Raw genomic sequence first — 20,747 nt, forward strand, 5'->3', positions numbered from 1 at the left:
CTAAGCGAAATAAGCCAATCAGAGAAGGACAGATACTATATGATTTCACTCATGTGGAATTAAGAAACAAAACAAACGAGTATGTGGGGAAGAAATGAGAGCAAGAAAGAGAGGAGAGTGGTACACCAAGAAAACAAACTAATAGCTACAGAGGGGAGGTGGGTGAGTAAGTCGGCTAAGTAGGTGATGGGGATAAGGAGTGCACTTGTTGTGATGAGCACTGGGTATTGTATGGAAATGCTGAATTGCTACATTGTACACCTGAAACTAATTTTAAAAAGTAGAAAAAAATAAGAAAAGAAAAAAGAGAAAACCCATCTATATGCTGCCTGCAAAATATGCACTTCAGATCTAAAGGCACACACAGACTAAAAGTGAAGGGATAGGAAACCATACACCATGCAAATGGAAGCAAAAAAAAAATAATAATCTGAGGTAGCATTACTTATATCAGACAAAATAGACTTTAAAACAAAGACCATAGCAAGAAAGAAATGTGGTACATGATGATAAAGGGATCAGACGAAGATAGGAATAGAACAACTGTAAGTATCTATGCAAGAAACATGGGAACACCATGATAAAGAAATGTGAAGAGACATAAACATAGAAATTTACAGTAATAGAATAATAGTAGTGGACATTAACACCCTACTTACATCAGTGGGTAGATAATCCAGACAGAAAATCAGTAAGGAAAATGTGGCTTTGAACAACACATTAGAACAGAATGACCTCACAGATATATACAGAACATTCAACAAAAATACAGAAGAATACACATTCATTTCAAGTACACATGGAACATTCTCCAGAAGAAATCGTATGTTGGGCAACAAAATAATTCTCAATAAATTTAAAAAGATTGAAATAATATCAAGCATCCTTTCTGACCACAATGGTTTGAAACTAGAAATCAATTATAAGAAAAAATCTGGAAGGAACACAAATATATGAAAGCTAAACAAAATGCTACTAAACAATGAATGGGTGAACCAACAATCAAAGAAGAAATTTTTAAAATTTCTTAGACAAATGATAGTGAAAACACAATGGTACAAAATCTTTAGAATGCAACAGAAGCAGTTTTAAGAAGAAGTTTATAGCGGGCGCCTGGGTGGCTCAGATGGTTAAGCGTCTGCCTTCGGCTCAGGTCATGATCTCAGGGTCCTGGGATCGAGTCCTGCATCGGGCTCCCTGCTCCTTGGGAGCCTGCTCCTCCCTCTGCCTCTCTCTCTCACGAATAAATAAAATCTTAAAAAAAAAAAAGGAAGTTTATAGCAATACAGACATACTTCAAGAAACAAGAAAAATTTCCAATAAACAACCTGAAGTTAAACCTCAAGGAGATAGAAAAAAAGAATGAACAGGGGTGTCTGGGTGGCTCAGTCAGTTGGACATCTGACTCTTGCTTTTGGCTCAGGTCATGATCTCAGGGTCATGGGATTAAGCCCCATGTTGGGCTCTGTGCTCATGGGGGAGTCTGCTTGAGGTTCTCTTCCTCTGCCCCTCCCCTGCTCATTCTCTCTCTCTCTTTCTCTCTCCCCCCCGCAAAATAAATAAATAAATCTTTAAAAAAATGAACAAAGTCCAAAGGTAGTAGAGAAAAGGAAATAATAAAGATTTGAGCAGAAATAAATGAAACAGAGACAAAGAAAAATGGAAAAGAGCAATGAAACCAAGAGCTAGTTCTTTGAAATGTTAAACAAAATCGATAAAACTTTAGCCAGACTCATCAAAGAAAAAAGAGAGAGGACTCAAAAAAATAAAATCAGAAATTAAGGAGAAATAACCAATACCACAGAAACACAAAGGATTTTAAGAGAATATTGTCAAAAACTATATGTCAAAGAATTGGACAACTAAGAAGAAATGAATAAATTCCTAGAAACACATTCTCACAAAACTGAAACAGAAAATAGATAATATGAACAGACTGATTATTAGTAATGAAATTGTATCAGTAATCAAGAAACTCCCAAAAAACAAAAGTCCAGGACCAGATGAAATTCCAAGACCAGAATTTGGTGAATTTTACCAAACACTTAAAGAGTTTGTGCCTATCCTCAAACTATTCCAAGAGAGAAAAGGAAGGAAAACTCCCAAATTTATTATATGAAGACATTACTCTGACACCAAAACCAGACAGATGATAAAAAAAAACATTAAAAAAGAAAACTATAGGCCAATAACTCATGAACATAGAAGCAAAAATCCTCAACAAAATACTAGTAAACTGAATTCAACAATACATTAAAAAATCATCTCCCATGATCAAGTAGGATTTATTCCAGGGACACAAAGTTGGTTCAACATTTGCAAATCAATCAATGTGATACATCACCTTAACAGGAGGAAGGATAAAGACTAATTGATAGAATGACTAAAATAAAAAAGACAAGAAATAACAAGTGTTGGTGAAGATGTAGAGAAAAAGGAACCCAGTACACTGTTGTTGGGAATGTAAACTGGTACAGCCATTGTGAAAAACACTATGAAGTTACCACAAAAAAATTAAAAAATAAAAATAGAGGGGTGCCTGGGTGGTGCAGTCAGTTAAGCATCTGACTCTTGGTTTGGCTCAGGTCATGGATCTCAGGGTTGTGGGATTGAGCCCTGCATCAGGCTCTGCACTCAACGCAGAGTCTGCTTAGGATTCTCTCTCCTCCTCCCCCCGCCCCTCACCCCCACACTCTCTCTCTCTGAAATAAATAAATACATCTTAAAAAATTAAAAATAGAAATACCATATGATCCAATAATTCCACTACTGGGTCCCAAAAAACAAAAATACAAATTTAAAAAGATATATGCACCCCTATGTTTATTGCACCATTATTTATAATAGCCAAGATAGGAAGCAACCTAATGTCCATCAATAAACGAAAGGATAAGATGTGGTATATATATAACGGATTTTTACACAGCCATAAAAAGGATGAGATTGCTCCATTTGCTACATAGATGGACTTAAAGGGTATATTGCTAAGTGAAATAAATCAGTCAGAGAATGACAAATACCATATGCTTTCACTTATACATGGATTCTAAAAATCAAAACAAATGAATTAAACAAACAAAAAGCAGAATCAGACCTGTAAATACAGAGAACAAACTGATGGTTGCCAGAGGGCAGCAGAATGGGGGAATGGGCAAAAAAGGGGAAGGGAAGATATAGACTTCTATTATGGAATGAATAAGTCATGGAAATAAAAGGCATAGCATAAGGAATACAGTCAACAATATTGTAATAGCACTGTATGGTAATAGATGGTAGCAACACTTATGGTGAGTATAGCATAATGTATAAACTCGTTGAAACACTATGTTGTACATCTGAAAGTAATGTAACGTGTGTCAGCTACACTCAAGTTAAAAAAAAAACGATATGGGAATCTCAGGAGGTGCAGAAAAAACATTTTACAAAATAAAACATGTTTATGATAAAAACTCTCAACAAAGTGGGTTTAGAGGAAACATACCTCAACATAATAAAGGCCATAGATGAAAAACCCACAGCTAACATACCCAACGATGAAAAACTAAGATCAAGGACAAAACACGGATGTCCACTCTTACCACTTTATTCAATATAATACTGGAAGTCCTAGCCACAAAAATCAGAAAATAAAAAGAAATAAAACACATCCAAATTACCAAGGAAGAAGTCATGTCTTTGCAAATGACATGATACCAGAAAGCCATAAAGACTGCATGAAACAAACCATTAGAATTGAGGATAATGGCAGAATTGGAGGACCCTAAGCTCACCTCATCCCAACTAACAGCCACATCAGTACAACTAACCCATAAAATGATGTGAAGAGTGGAAGAACAGACTCTCCATAGTTAAACATAGAGAGGAGGCCACATTGAAAACTGTAGGAGTGGGGCACCTGGGCAGCTCAGTCAACTAAGCATCCAACTCTTGATTTCAGCTCAGGTCATGATCTCAGGGTCATGAGATTGAGCCCTGCGTTGGGCTCCATGCTGAGCATGGAGACTACTTAAGATTCTCTCTCCTTCTCCCTCTGCCCACTCTCCCTACCCCACTTCCACACACATACTCTTTGTCTCTCTCTCTAAAGAGGGAGGGAAGGAAGGAAGGAAGGAAGGAAGGAAGGAAGGAAGGAAGGAAGGAAGGAAGGAAGGAAGGGAAAGAAAGTAAAGAAAAAGAAAGAAAGAAAGAAAAAGAAAGAAAGAAAGAAAGAAAGAAAGAAAGAAAGAAAGAAAGAAAGAAAGAAAAAGAAAAGAAAGAAAGAAAGAAAAAGAAAAAGAAAGAAAGAAAAAGAAAGAAAGGAAGAAAAAAGAAAGAAAAAGAAAGCAAACAGCAGGAGAGGTGGAGACCCGGTCAGAAACCAAACTCCCAACAAGACTAATCATGAACACCACAAACACAGATAAAGGAGAGGAACAGACTCCACACCAGGCACCTCAGATATGGGGGACCCGCACTGGGAAGATAAGCACCCATAATATCTGGCTTTGAAAATCATTGAGGCTTAACTTTGTGATTTTTTTTTTTTTTTTTTTTTTTGCATTCAGTGGGGCTTAACTCCAGGTACTTTAAAAATCAGCAGGTTCAGCTAGTCTTTGCCCTTAAAGAGACAGCATAACAAGCAACCTCACCAAGATACAGCACAGAAGCAGCAGTTTGAAAAGCACCTAGGGTATACAAGAGATTTCTTTAATAAATTCAGAAAGTGTGTTGGAGGGGCAAGGATCTTTAGGAGACTTCTTCAAGAAAAAAAAAGGGGGGTTGGCTGGCACCATTTCTCTCCCCTCTCCAGCCCAGATACCTGCACACATGCTGAAACCAGAATAAACACTCTCCACATAGCATGTTAACACAGCATGCCCAGGCCCCATCATTTCCTGTAGATCCACCACATCCAACCTGCACCACTCAGCAGGAATCCTTCCAAAGTGGCACCTAACCTGTCTCATTTTGTAAGAAGCCCAGTGACCAGCAGCACTCCAAAGTGATTCTTGCCTTGGAAAGAGGGGAAGATAATCACATACCAGTTCAACTACAGTCCCAGTAGTGGGCTGGGGGCCGACATATGATCAGACTGCTGGCCCTGACTACAAACAAAAACCTCACACTGGGCAGTACAAGGAGAGAGACCTATAGTTCAGGGTCACTGAAAACCCAACAGATTGTGGGCAGACATCTAATCACATTGCAGGCCCCACTCACCAATTAGAACCTCTCAGGGGACACCACAGGAGAGTGCCCTGCAGTTTGGTGGAACTACAACCCTGGCAAGCAGGCTAAGGGAAGGCAACTGATCAACTTCAACTAAAACACCAGGGTGATGCCAGACTAGACCCTTAAAAGCACAGGTACCAAAACCTCCCCACAATAGGCCACAGGGGCCATGGCAACCGACTGGGCTAAAAGCAAACGTGGCTCAACCACAACAATAGGGTGTACAAAACACATAATATAAACACCTGAAGTGCCTACTTCTGGTGAACAGGGGACACTGCACTACAGGGCCCTACAGGACCTCTTCATAAGGCCACTACCTACAGGATCAGGAGATGTAGCTTACTTTCCTAATACATACAAACAAATAAAGATAGTTATGCAAAATAAGGAGACAGAGTTATATGTCCCAAATGAAGAACATGACAAAATCACAGCAAAGAATTAAATGAAATGAAGATAAGCAATATGCCTGATAGAGAATTCAAAGACTCTAATAAATAAAATCACAAATGAGAGAAATCACAACCAACACCACAGAAATACAATCATAAGAGCATATTATGAAACACTATATGCCAACAAACTGGATAATCTGGAAGAAATGTATACATTCCTAGAAACCTATGACCTACTAAAACTGAAGCAGGAAGAATTAGAAAATTTGAACAGATTACCAGAAATGAAACTGATTCAGTAATCAAAAAACTCCCAGGAAACTAAAGTCCAGGACCAGATGGCTTCACAGGTGAATTCTAACAAACATTTAAAGAAGAGTTAATATCTATTCTCAAACTTTTCCAGAATATAGAAGAGAAAGGAAAACTTCTAAATTCGTTCTATGAGGCCAGCATTACCTGATATCAAAACCAGATAAAGATACCACAAAAAAAAGAATTACAGGCTGATATCTCTGATGAACATAGATGTGCAAATCATCAACATAATATTAGCAAACTGAATCCAACAATACATTAAAAAATGATTCTCCACAATCAAAGAGGATTTATTTTCAGAATGCATGTGTACAGTTTTCACAAATAAATCAACATGATGCATCACATCAATAAAAGAAAGGATAAAAACCATATGATCATTTCAATAAATGCAGAAATAGCATTTGACAAATACAACATCCATGATAAAAACACAATAAAGTAGGATTAGAGAAAACATACCTCAATATAATAAAGGCCATATATGAAAAACCCACAGCTAACATCATAATCAATGGTGAAAAACTTAGAGCTTTCCCCTAAGCTCAGGAACAAGACAAAGAAGACCACTCTCACCACTTTTATTCAACATCATACTGGAAGTCTTAGCCACGGAAAACAGGAAAAATAAAAGGCATCTGGATTGGTAAGAAATAAGTAAAACTGTCACTATTTGCAGATGACATGATACTATATTCAGAAAATCCTAAAGACTCCACCTAAAAACTACTAGAATTGATAAGTAAATTCAGTAAGGTCACAGGATACAAAATCAATGTAATGAAAGTAATTGTATTTCTATACACTAATAATGTATCAGCAGAAGGAGAAATTAAGAAAACTATCCCTTTTACAATTGCACCAAAAATAATAAAATACCTAAGAATAAACTTAACCATGGAGGTGAAAGACCTGTACTCTGGAAACTATAAAACATTGATAAAAGAAATTGAAGATGACACCAACAAATGGAAAGACATTCCATGCTCATGGGCTAGAAGAACAAACATTGTTAAAATGTCTGTGCTATCCAAAGCAATCTACACATTTAATGAACTCCCCATCAAAATACTAATAGCATTTTTCATAGAACTAGAAGAAACAATCCTAATATTTGTATGGAATCACAAATACCCCTAATAGCTAAAGCAATCTTGAAAAACAAAACTGGAGGTATCATAATTCCTGATTTCAAATTATATAACAAAACTGTAGTAATCAAAAGAGTATGGTACTGGCATAAAATAGACACATAGATCAATGGAATGGAATATAAATCCCAGATATAAATCAGTCGTTATATGATTAATTCATCTTCAACACGGAGGCAAGAATATGCAATGGGAAAAAGAGTCTCTTCAACAAATTGTGCTAGGAAAACTGGACAGCTGTATGTAAAAGAATGAAACTAGACTCCTTTCTTTCACCATACACAAAAGTAAACTCAAAATGAATTAAACCTAAATGTGAGACCTGAAATCATGAAGTCCTAGAAGAGAGCACAGGCAGTAACTTCTCTGACATTAGCCATAACAACATCTTTCTAAATATGATTTCTGAGGCAAGGGAAACAAAAGCAAAAATAGACTATAGGGACTATATAAAAAAAAGCTTTTGCACAGCAAAAGAAACAACCAACAAAACTAAGAGACAACTTCCTGGGGTGCCTGGGTGGCTCAGTTGGTTAAACATCCAACTCTTGATTTCAGCCAGGTCATGATCTTAGGGTCCTGGGATTGAGCCCTGCATCAGGCTCCCTGCTCAGTGGGGAGTCTCCTTGTCTTCCTCTCTCTCTGCTCCTCCCCCAGGTCATGCTCTCTCTCTCTCTTAAATAAATAAATAAATAATCTTTAAAAAATAAAAGACAACCTACTGAATGGGAGAAGACATTTGCAAATGACATATCCAATAAAGGATTAGTATCCAAAATATATAAAGAACTTATAGGGATGCCTGGGTGGCTCAGTTGTTTAAGTGTCTGCCTTTGGCTCAGGTCATGATCCCAGGGTTCTGGGATCGAGTCCCCACATTGGGCTCCTTGCTCAGCAGGGAGCCTGCTTCTCCCTCTGCTTGCTGCTCCCCAATTGTGCTCTCTCTCTCTGACAAATAAAATCTTTTAAAAAAAGAACTTATACAACTCAACACCAAATACACAAATAATCCAGGTAAAAATGGGAAGAAGACACATATAGACATTTCTCCAAAGACAAACAGAGGGCCAACAAACACATGAAAAGATGCTCAACAACACTCATCATCAGGGAAATCAAATCAAAACCACAGTGAGGTATCACTTCACCCCTGTGAGAATGGCTAAAGTGAATCACAAGAAACAAGTGTTGGCAAGGATATGGAGAAAGGGGAACCCATGTGCACTGTTGGTTGGAATGCAAATTGGTGCAGCCACGTAGAAAACAGTATGGTGGTTCCTCAATAAGTTAAAATAGTATTACCATATGATCCAGTAATCACACTACTGGGTATTTACGCAAAGAATATGAAAACACTAAGTCAAAGTGATATATGCATCCTATGTTTACTGCAGCATCATTCACAATAGCCAAGCTATGGAAGCAGCCCAAGTGTCCAAGGATTGATGAATGGATAAAGAAGATGTGATATATATATTTCAGATATATCTGTGATATATTTTTAGCTGAATAGTATTCCATTAATAATGGAATACTATTCAGCTACAAAATTAATGAAATCCTGTCATTTGCAACAACATGGATGCATCTAGAGAGTATAATGCTAAGTCAAATAAGCCAGTCAGAGAAAGACAAATACCATTTGATTTCACTCATATGTGGAATTTAAGAAACAAAACAAATGAACAAACGGGAGAAAAAAGAGAGACAAACAGAAAAGAAAAAATGGCTAGTCAGAATGGCTAAAATGAACAACACAAGACACAACAGATGTTGGTGAGGATGTGGAGAAAGGGAACCCTCTTACACTGTTGGTGGGAATGCAAACTGGTGCAGCCACTCTGGAAAGCAGTACGGAGGTTCCTCAAAATGTTAAAAATAGAGCTACCCTATGACCCAGCAATTGCACCACTAGGTATTTACCCAAAGGATACAAAAATACTGATTAAAAGGGGCACATGCACCCCAATGTTTATAGCAGCAATGTCCACAATAGCCAAAATATGGAAAGAGCCCAAAAGTCTAAAGTCTATCAACTGATGAATGGATAGAGAAGTTGTGGTGTATGTGTGTGTGTATGTGTGTGTGTGTGTGTGTATATATATATATACATATTATATGTATTCATATATAGTTATATATGAATATTACTCAACCATAAAAAAGAATGAAATCTTGCCATTTGCAACTATCTGGATGAAGCTAGATGTGGATAGAGCCAGGGAGTATTATGCTAAGTGAAGTAAGTCAGAGAAAGATAAATACAATATGATTTCACTCATATGTGGAATTTAAGAAACAAATAAGCAAAGGGAAAAAGAGAGAGAGAGAGGCAAACCAAGAAATAGACTCCTAACTATAAAGAACAAACTGATGGTTCCCCGAAGGGAGGTGGGTGGGAGGATGGGTTAGTAGGTGATAGGGATTAAGGAGTACACTTGTTGTGATGACCACTGGGTGTCATATGTAAGTGTTGAATCACTAAATTGTACACTTGAAACTAATATAACTAACATACTAACTGTATGTTTAACTGGAATTTAAATAAAAACTTCTAAAAATTTGCTACCATCTGTCCTCATACAACACTATCAAAATATCATTGAATATATTCCTTATGCTGTAACTTTTATTCCTGTGTGTGTGTGTGTGTGTGTGTATACATCTTCCACTTGGATTACTCCCATATTTTGGCTATTGTAAATAATGCTGCAATAAACAAAGGGGTGTATATATCTTTTCAAATTAGTGTTTTAATTTAATTTGGGTTAATACCCAGTAGTAGTAGTATTGGATCACATGGTATTTCTATTTTTAATTTTTTGAGGAAACTTCATACTGTTTTCCACTTGGCTGTACCAATTGACATTCCTACTAAGGGTTCCTTTCTCTCCACATCCTTCCCAACACTTGCTATTTCTTGTCTGTTTGATTCTGGCCATTCTGACAGGCATGAGGTAATATCTCATTGTTGTTTTGATTTGCATTTCCCTGATGATTAGTGATGTTGAACATCTTTTCATGTGTTTTTGGCCATCTATATGAGGAAGACATAACAATTACCTCCTAATAACAGATCCTCAAAATATATGAAGCAAAAATGAACAGAATTGAAAGGAGAAACAGACATTCTTCAATAAGAAATGGGAGGCTTCAATAGTCTACTTTCTATAATGGATAGAGCAACCAAAGAGAAGATAAGTAAAGAAAGAGAAAACTCAGACAACTCACTGGACCAAATAAACCTAATAGACATATAAAGTACACTCAACTCAAGAATAAGAGAATAAACATTTTCTCACATGCACATGGAACATTCTCCAGGATAGAGTACATAGTAAACCACAAGTCTCAATTGATGTGAAAAGATGGATATGATACAAAATATATTAACTGACCACGGCAGGATAAAGTTAGAAATCAATAACAGAAGAAACTAGAAAATTCACAAATATATTAAAATTAAACTCTTAATTTTAAGCAATCAATCAATGGGTAAAAGAAGGATTCACAAGGGAAATTAGAAAATACCTAAAGACAAGTGTAAATGAAAACACAATATATCAAAATAATGGGACACAGACAGAATAGTTCTCAGAGGGAAATTTATAGTTGTGAATGTCTACATCAGAAAAGAATAAGGATCAAATCAATAACCTCACTTCAAACCTGAAGAAACCAGAAAAGAAAGAGTGAGCTACCCCAAAGCTAAATAAAAAAGGAAATAATAAAGATTAAAGTAGTGATAGGGGCGCCTGGGTGGCTCAGTCATTAAGCGTCTGCCTTAGGCTCAGCTCATGATCCTGGGGTCCTGGGGTTGAGCCCCACACGGGCTCCCTGCTCCATGGGAAGCCTGCTTCTCCCTCTCCCACTCCCCCTGCTTGTGTTCCCTCTCTCGCTGTGTCTCTGTCAAAGAAATAAATAAAATCTTAAAAAAAATTAAAGTAGTGATAAACAAAATAAAGACTAAGCAAACAATAAAGAAAATCAATGAAATCAAAAGATGATTCTTTGAAAAGAAAAACAAAATCACCAAATGGTTAGCTAGACTGAGAAAAAGAAGATACAAATAACTAAAATGAGAAATGAAAGTGGCAGCATTACTACTGACTTTAACAAAATTAAATGAATTGTAAGAAAACAGTATGAAAAATTGTACATCAAATTAGATAACAGAAAAATGGACAAATTCCTTGAAACGCACAACTTACTTAAACTAACTCAAGAAGAAATAGAAAATCTCAACAGACCCATAACAAGTAAAAAGATTCAATAACTAATATAACACCCAACAAAATAAAATCCTGAGTTAAATGGCTTCACTGGTGATTTCTACCAAACATTTAAAGAAGATATAATACCAGTACTTTTAGAACTCTTTCAAAAAATTAGAGAAGAGGACACTTGCTAATATATCCCATAAGGCTGGCATTACTCTGGTCCAAAGCCAAATAAAAGCACCACAAGAGGGGCTCCTGGGTGGGTAAGTCAGTTGGGCATCTGACTCTTGGTTTCAGCTCAGGTCATGATCTTGGGGTCGTGAGATTGTGGGGCTCGTTGCTCAGCAGGGAGTCTGCTGGAGATCCTCTTCCTTCCTCTCCCTCTGCCCCTCCCCTCCCACTCTCTCTCTCTCTCAAATAAATAAATCTTTAAAAAGACACTATAAGAAAGAAAATTACAAATCAATATTCTTTATGAATATAGATGCAAAAGTATTCAACAAAATATTAGCAAACCAAATCTAGTAGCATATTAAAAAGATCATTCACCATGACCAAGTGGAATTTATCTCAGCTATGCAAGGGTGTTTCAACGTAAGGAAATAAATGTAAGATATCAGATGAATAGAACAAAGGAAGAAATCCTCATGATCATCTTAATTGATTCAGGAATGGCATTTGACAAAATCCAACATGCTTTTGTGATATACACTCTCAGAAAACTGGGAACAGGGGAAGTTTCTCAACATAAGAAAGGGCATTTATGAGAACCCCACAGTTAACATCATATTCAATGGCGAAACAATGAAAACTATACTCCTAAGGTCACTAGCAAGAAAAGATGCCCACCTTCACCCTTTGCAATTCAATGTTTTACCAGAAGTACTAGTCAGAACTATTAGAAAAGAAAAATGGAAAGGGCATCAGAATTGGAAATGAAGGAGTAAAATTATCTATATTCATAGATTATATGATCCAATTTTTAGAAAACCCTAAAGAATCCACTAGAAGCTACTAGAACCAGAAAACAAATTCTTTAAAGTTGGAGGGTACAGATCAACACATAAAAATCATTTATATTTCTATATGCCAGCAACAAACATTCCAAAAATGAAGAATGCAGTTCCACTGATAATAATATTTTAAAATATTAGATCTAAGGAGAGTATAGCAGGAGAAGCTGTGGCCTCTGACACTTTCACCAGAACAGTCATGCCAGAACCAAGGGGAGGCCCAGGCTGCCACCCTATTGTTCCTCCTTTCTGCTAATTGCTCCTGCATCCTCGGACTCATTCCAACAGCCTGTTAAAACATCTGAATTACTATGAAGTTCTAGGCATGCAGACACATGCCTCAGCTAAGAATATCAAAAAGGCATATTGAATACTGGCCCTGAAGTGGCATCCAGATAAAAATCCCAAGAATAAAGAAGAAGCAGAGAGAAAATTCGAACAAGTAGCTGAGGCATATAGGTGATAACAGATGCTAAAAAATGGGACATCTATGACAAATATGCAAAGAAAGATTAAATTATGGAGGTGGAAATGGAAGTAATTTTGACAGTCTGCTTGAGTTTGGCTTCACATTCCATAATCCAGATGACTTTTTTCAGGGAATTTTGTGGTGGAAGACACCTGTTTTCACTTGATTTTCTCAGAAACCCTTTTGAGGACTTTTCTGGGAATCAAAGGAGCCCCTTCACCATGGGAGCAGGAGCCAAGGCACAGGGTTGGTTTTCTCTGCCTTCAGTAGATTTCCATTTTTTGGAGGTGGGCTTTTTTTCTTTTGATTCAGGATTTACTTCCTTTGGTTTACTAGGTCAGAAATGGGGGGGGGGGCTCACTTCATTTTCTTCCATGTCATTTGGTGGTAGTGGGATGAGCAACTTCAAATCTATATCAACTTCTACTAAAATGGTTCATGGCAGAGAAATCACTACAAAGAAAATTGTCAAAAATGCTCAAGAAAGAAATTAAAGAGGGCCAGTTAAGTCCTTAACAATAAATGGCAAAGAGCAGCAGCTATGCTTGGGTAAGAAGTAATTCAATGCATGCAGTTAACAGAAATGTTAAACTATAACAAGCACCATTTGAGGATTAACAGGAACATTTTTTGAAGATTTCTAAAGAGTTCAACTCTCAGTATAAGTGCACCTCATCTAAAGTTTTTATAAACAGCTCATCAGAGCCCCTATTCGTTATAGACTTTTGAGTTTATTGTTGGGACTACATGATAGTAGCATTTTTTATCTTTGAAATTGTTGTAAATCTCTGTATGTACTTTGCTTATTTTTATTAAGTGTAATCAAAGGTGGCCCTGACACTTTCATTCACTAACACCAGCACAGACCTGCTTTTCCATTGTTTTTGAAATGTGAACTAAGTAGTGTCAGTGTTCTATGAAGTTAATAGTGCCAGGATGAATCTTCTACAAAAATAATTTCAATTATTTTTAGTATTACTATTAGTAGTGAAAAATATTAATGTATTAATCATAATACATGTCTGGTTTAATGTAAATTAAAGATTTTTCTAGTTGTGTATGAATACTGGCAACTTAGCAAGTTTTAACAATTGTTCAAATATGTAACACTAAGCTTATGTTTAAAAAAGTGAAACTGGTAAACTGGGTCTTTGTCATTGGCTTAAAAAAAGAAATGTGATTGTGTTTGGTGCATACTTTCCTAAGTGAGACCTGTAAAAAGTAAATTAATTAAAAATTAAATCATTAGCAATAAATCTAGCTAAGGAGGCAAATGACTTGTACACTGAGAACTATAAAACATTCCTGAAAGAAATTAAAGAAGACCTAAATAACCGCAAAGACATCTTGTATTTATGGATTGGAAGACTTAATATTCTTAAGATGAAAATACTACTCAAGATGATCTACAGATTCAATGTAATCCATATCAAAATTTCAATGACTTGCTTTGTAGAAATAGAAAAACCTATCTTAAAATTCATATAAAATCTCAGGAGACCCATGTTAGTGCAAACAAACTTGAAAGAAATGAATAAATTTGGAGGACTTAGAATTCTGAACTTCAAAACTTACTACAAAACTACAGTACATAAAAGAGTATGGTATAGGTATTATGGACAGACATATAGAGCAATGGGATAGGATAAAATCCCAGAAATAAACCCACACATATATGATTAATTCCTTTTTTTTAAATTTTTTTAAAGATTTTATTTATTTATTCATGAGAGAAAGAGAGAAGCAGAGGGAGAAGCAGGCTCCCAAGGAGCAGGGAGCCCGATGCGGGACTTGATCCCAGGACTCCGGGATCATGACCTGAGCCGAAGGCAGACGCCCAACCGTCTGAGCCACCCAGGTGCCTGATTAATTCCTTTTTGACAAAGTTGCCAAGACTCAATGGGGGAAAAGACAGTTTTTTCACAAATGTGCTTGAAAAACTGGATATCCACATGTAAAAGAATAAAATTAGATCTTTAACTTACACCATATACACAAATTAACTCAAAATGCATCAAAGACCTAAAATTATAGGGTAAAACTATAAAACTCTTAGAAGAAAACCCTGAAGAAAATCCTAATAACATTGGATCTGGTGATTTCATGGATATGATACCAAACACACAAGAAACAAATGAAAGAATAAATTGGATTTCATGAAAATTAAGAAATTTTGTGCATCAAAGGATGCTATAAAGAAACCAGAAAAATAACCTTTAAGCCATATATCTGATAAGAGATTAGTATCTAGGGTAAATAAAGAACACCTAAAACTCAACAACAAAAAGACAAAGAACCCAATTCAAAATTGGGCAAATGACTTAGACATTTTTCCAAAGAAGATAGACAAATTGCCAATAAGCTCATGAGAAGATGCTTAACATTATGTGTCACTAGGGACATGTAAATAAAAACCACAATGAGATGCTATTTCACACCTACAAAGATGTCTATAGTTAAAAAAAGAAAAGAACAAGTGTTGGTGAGGATATGGAGAATTTAGAACCCTTGTGCATTCATTGCTGGTGGAAATATAAAAAGGCACATTTGCCATGGAAAACAGTTTGGCAATTTCTCAATAGGTTAAACATTGAACTACCATATGACATGGCAATTCCACTCCTAGGCATATATCCAAAAGAATTCAAAACAGGGACTCAAACAGATATTTGTACAGTGTTCATTACAGCTGTATTCACAATAGCCAAAAGATGGAACCAACCCAGTGTCAACCAACAGAGGAATAGAATATTATTTGGTCATAAAAAGGAATGAAATTTTGATATGTGATATAACATGGGTGAACCTTGAAAACATTAGCTTAGTGAAATAAGCCAGACACAGATGACAAATATGGTGTCCTTTCAATTTTATGACATACCTAGAATAGGCAAATTCCAAGACTGATAGTAGAATAGAGGTTACCAGAGACTGGAATTGGGGGAAGGGCAAGTCTTTGTTTACTTGGTACAGAGAGTTTTTGTTGGGATGATGAAAAAGTTTTGGGTATTGATTTAGTGGTAATGCTTGCAGAACATTGTGGAGTGTATTTAATGCCACTGAATTTAACACTTACAAATGGTTAAAATGATTAAAAAATACATATATTTTACCACAATAAAAAAATGAAGGAGAAATTAAGGCATATTCAGATCTATAAAAACCAAGAGTTTGTCACTACCAGACCTGCCCTTCAACAAATGCTAAAAGGAGTCCTTTAGGCTGATATGAAAGGATACTATATGGTAACTCAACTCCACATAAAGAAATGAAGAACAGCAGGGAAGATAACTAAATAGGTAAATGTAAAAGCCAGTATTACTGTATTTGGGGCTTATAACACCTTTTCCCTTATACGTGATGATTTATAGCAGCATTATTCATAATAGCCAAAAAAGAAAACAACCAAAATATCCATCAACTCTTGAGTGGATAAATAAAATGTGGTATAACCATACAGTAGAATATTATTCAGCAATTAAAAAAATGAAGTACTGAGACATGCTACAACATGGATAAACCTTGAAAACATTACACTAAGTGAAAGAAGCCACATACAAAAGACCACCTGTGGTATGAAATAATCAGAATAGACAAACACATAAAGATACGAAGTGGATTAGTTAATTGCCAGCATATGAGAGGAAAGATGAATGTGGACTAACTGCTAGTAGGTATGGTTCTTTCTTTTGGGGGTTGTCCATTGAAGTATTCTGGAGTTAGATAGTGGTGATGGTTGCAAAATTAGTGAATATACCACAAACCACTGAATTGTTTAAAATGGTGAATTTTATGTCATGTAGTTTATTTGGATTAAAAAAACCCTATAGGTGTTTCTATGGCCACAAGTTATTTACAACCCTCCCACATGCAAAATACACTCACCTCCTACAAAGGCCCACAAAAACCTCCTCTCATTACATCTCATTACACCATTAGCTCAAAGTCCATGATTTCATCATCTAAATCAGATTCGTGTGCAGATGAGGTTTCTCAGGTGTACTTTCTTAAGTAAATCACCTCAAGTATGGTTCCCCTGAATCTGAAGTTGTGTGCATTTCCTTCATTCAACATACAGGGTAAGACTGTATGAAAAGGAAACCCCAAAAGACATTCCTATTCAAATAGGGAGAAAATGTGAGGCACAGAGGAATACATAGAAATTCTGAAATGTAAGCAGGAAAATTTTAGAAGTTTCTTTATTACGACTCAGTCCCATTCCTGCCCAAGAATAATTTTCCATGGGGGTGCCTGGGTGGCTCAGTTGTTAGGCATCTGCCTTCGGCTCAGGTCATGATCCTGGGTCCTGGGATTGAGCCCCACATTGGGCTCCCTGCTCTGCGGGAGCCTGCTTCTCCCTCTCCCACTCCCTCTGCTTGTGTTCCCTCTCTCGCTGTCTCTCTCTCTGTCAAATAAATAAATAAATAATCTTTTTTTTTTTTCCAAAAGAATAATTTTCCATGGTTCTTGGTTCTCCCTCAGGGTTCTTTGTTCCACCCTCTATGTTATCTTTCCTTATATGATAGGTAGCCTGTACTTTCAACTGTGTAGCTTTTGCAGTTTGCTCACTGCAAGTAGGTTTTGAGGGTTCGAAGTCCTTTTTCTTTTCTTTTCTTTTTTTTTTTTTTGTGGTATTTCTATCCTTGTCATTAAAAGTTGGTGATGTGTCTGGAAATACAATTATTTCAAAATAATTTTTGGTCTCCTGTGAATAAACACCACACCCCGAAATCGCTTCCAATAAGCCCTTCTTCACCTTGGTCTTCTTTTGGGAGGTTTGTATAATAAAGTCTTTATATTTCTTTTTTTTTAATTTTTAAAAATTTTTTAAAATTTAATTTTATTATGTTATGTTAGTTACCATACAATACATCATTAGTTTGCAAAAGTACAGGTCTTTTACCTCTTTGGTTAGGTTTGTTCCTAGGTATCTTATTATTTTGGGTGCAGTTGTAAATGGGATTGATAAACCTTGATTTCTCTTTCTGTTGCTTCATTATTGGTGAATAGAAATGCAATAGATTTCTGTGCATTGATTTTGTATCCTGCGACTTTACTGAATTTGTTCATCAGTTCTAGCAGTTTTTTGGTTGAGTCTTTCAGGTTTTCTATGTATAGTATCATGTCATCTGCAAATAGTGAAAGTTTTCCTTCTTCCTTGCTTATTTGGATGCCTTCTATTTCTTTGTGTTGTCTGATTGCTGGGGCTAGTACAATGTTGAATAAAAGTGGTGAGGGTGGACATCCCCATCTTGTTCCTGACCACAGAGGAAAAGGTCTCAATTTTTCCCCATTGAGGATGATATTAGCTGTGGGCTTTTCAGGTATGGCCATTATATTGAGGTTTATTCCCTCTAAAACCTACTTTGTTGAGACTTTTTATCATAAATGAATGTTGTACTTTTTCTGCACCTATTTTTTTTTATCATGAATGAATGAACGGTGTACCTTTTTCTGCACCTATTGAAATGATCATATGGTTCTTATCCTCTCTTCTTTTTGTGATGTATCACGTTGATTGATTTGTGAATATTGAACCACCCTTGCATTCCAGGAATAAATCCCACTTGATTGGGTGAATTTTTTTTTAAAAAAGTATTGTTCCATTTCATTTGCTAGTATTTTACTGAGAATTTTTGCATCCATGTAGAGTGATATTGGCCTGTAGTTTTCCCTCTCTCTCTCTCTTTTTTTTTTTTGTGGTGTCTCTTATCTGGTTTTGGTATCAGGGTAATGCTGGCCTTATAGAATGAATTTGGAAGCTTTCCTTCTTTTTCTATTTTTTGGAATAGTTTGAGAAGAATAGGTATTAACTCTTCTTTAAATGTTTGGTAGAATTTGCCTGTAAAGCCATCTGGTCATGGACTTTTGTTTGTCGGGAGTTTTTAGATTATCAATTTAATTTCTTGGCTGGTTATCAGTCTATTCAGATTTTCTATTTCTTCCTGCTTCAGTTTTGGTAGTTTATATGTTTCTAGGAATTTATCCATTTCTTCTAGGTTTCCAATTTGTTGGTATATAGTTTTTCATAATATTCTCTCCTTCCTTTATTTCTTTAGGCATAGTTTCCTTTAGTTATTTGAAGTGAATTTCTTTGAACTAATGGTTACCTTCAAGTCTTTGTCTCTTAAATAGATCATCTGCTTTCTTTCACAGGCCGTTTTTCTTTTTTTCTAAGATTTTATTTATTTATTTGACAGAGACAGAGACAGCGAGAGCAGGAACACAAGCAGGGGGAATGGGAGAGGGAGAAGCAGGCTCCCCGCTGAGCAAGGAGCCCGACGTGGGACTCGATCCCAGGACTCCGGGATCATGACCTGAGCCGAAGGCAGTCGCTTAACCAACTGAGCCATCCAGGCGCCCCTCACAGGCCGTTTTTCTTACCTACTTCTCCCTGCCTCCCCTCCCCCGCCATTTATGGGTTAGATGTTCCTATTTCCTTGAATATTTCATTTTTTTAAAAAAAGACACATTTATTCAGCATCATGATCAGACTATTATATTTAGCAATCAACAGCATGGGTGCAAAAAAAAAAAAAATCTACATTAAAACCCTTTGTTGGAATGCTTTACACTTTCCACAGAACAGAAACTAAAATAACCTGTTATACAATTAGTCACAAATACAGTCCTTGAGTTTTTTGCCCATATACATGAGTATTGTCTAAAATGTGTCTTCTTTGTAGCAGCTAGGCCTTGCCACTACTGTGCTTGGCTGAGTTCACAAATCTGTTGTAACCTGTAGCTTCCCTGTCACTTCTCTGGCTCTCCTCTCCTGCTAAGCTTTGTTTCCTGGCAGTAATTAAAAACTTCTGCCACAGCCATAGCTACTGCTGCTGCTGGAACCGCCATAGCCACCTTGGTTTCGTGGTTTGGCAAAGTATTGGCCTCCACCACCATAGGGGCGAGAGCTTCTCCCTCCAAAATTTCCTCCTTTCATGGGTCCCAAATTTGAGGATTGATTGTTGTAATTGCCAAAATCATTATAGCTTCTGCCACCTCCAGAGTTGCTTCCATCATTACCAAATCTGTTATAGCCATCCCCACTGACACCATATCCACCACCACGACTGCCACCAAAGCCACCTCGACCACTGAAGTTCCCTCCACAACCAAAGTTGTCATTCCCACCAAAACCACCTCCACGACCACCACCAAAGTTTCCAGAACCACTTTGACCTCTTTGGCTGGATGAAGCACTAGCCATCTCTTGCTTAGATAGGGCTTTCCTTACTTCACAGTTGTGGCCATTCACAGTATGGTATTTTTGAATGACAATCTTGTCTACAGAGTCATGGTCATCAAATGTTACAAAAGCAAAATCTCTTTTTGCCACTGCCTCGGTCAGTCATGATCTCGATTACTTCAATTTTCCCATACTGTTCAAAATAATCTCTTAGATGATGTTCTTCAGTGTCTTCTTTAATGTCACCAACAAAAATCTTTTTCACAGTTAAGTGGCCACCAGGTCTTTGAGAATCTTCTCTTGAGACAGCCCTCTTTGGTTCCACAACTCTTCCATCCACCTTGTGTGGCCTTACGTTCATGGCTGCATCCACCTCCTCCACAGTGGCATACGTGACAAACCCAAAGTCTCTGGGGTGCTTGGTGTTTGGATCTCTCATTACCACACAGTCTGTAAGCATTCCCCATTGCTCAGAATGGCTCCTCAGACTCTCATCGGTTGTTTCAAAGCTCAAACCTCTGATGAAGAACTTCTGCAGCTGTTCAGGCTCTTTGGGAGACTCTGACTTAGACATGACGGCGGTGGGAGGGGAGACTTTAAGGATGCTTACTCGGCGGCATCCACGGGCAGAAAGCGAATATCTCATTTTTTGTGAAAACTAGACATCTTAGGTAATATGTTGAATACTGGATCCTAACTTCTAACCCTCTCCAAGACTCATTTTTATTCTTGTTTACTTGGTTGTTGTTGTTTTATGGCTCAGCTGTTTTAGTGAAGTCTA

General features: G+C 36.8%; 1 protein-coding gene and 1 pseudogene across 23 annotated transcripts in view; one reads left to right on the forward strand and one right to left on the reverse strand.

Annotated features, from left to right (window-relative positions):
* The window catches only part of LOC129045928 (uncharacterized), a 149,734-nt gene that overhangs the window by 114,848 nt on the left and 14,139 nt on the right, over positions 1-20,747 (forward strand). The window lies entirely within an intron of this gene.
* On the reverse strand, positions 19,244-20,588 carry LOC123847848 (heterogeneous nuclear ribonucleoprotein A1-like; annotated as a pseudogene).

This window comes from Mirounga angustirostris, unplaced genomic scaffold, assembly GCF_029215605.1.
Source record: "Mirounga angustirostris isolate CCGP_5_RB_7025 unplaced genomic scaffold, mMirAng1.0.hap1 SCAF_11, whole genome shotgun sequence".
Taxonomy (NCBI): domain Eukaryota; kingdom Metazoa; phylum Chordata; class Mammalia; order Carnivora; family Phocidae; genus Mirounga; species Mirounga angustirostris.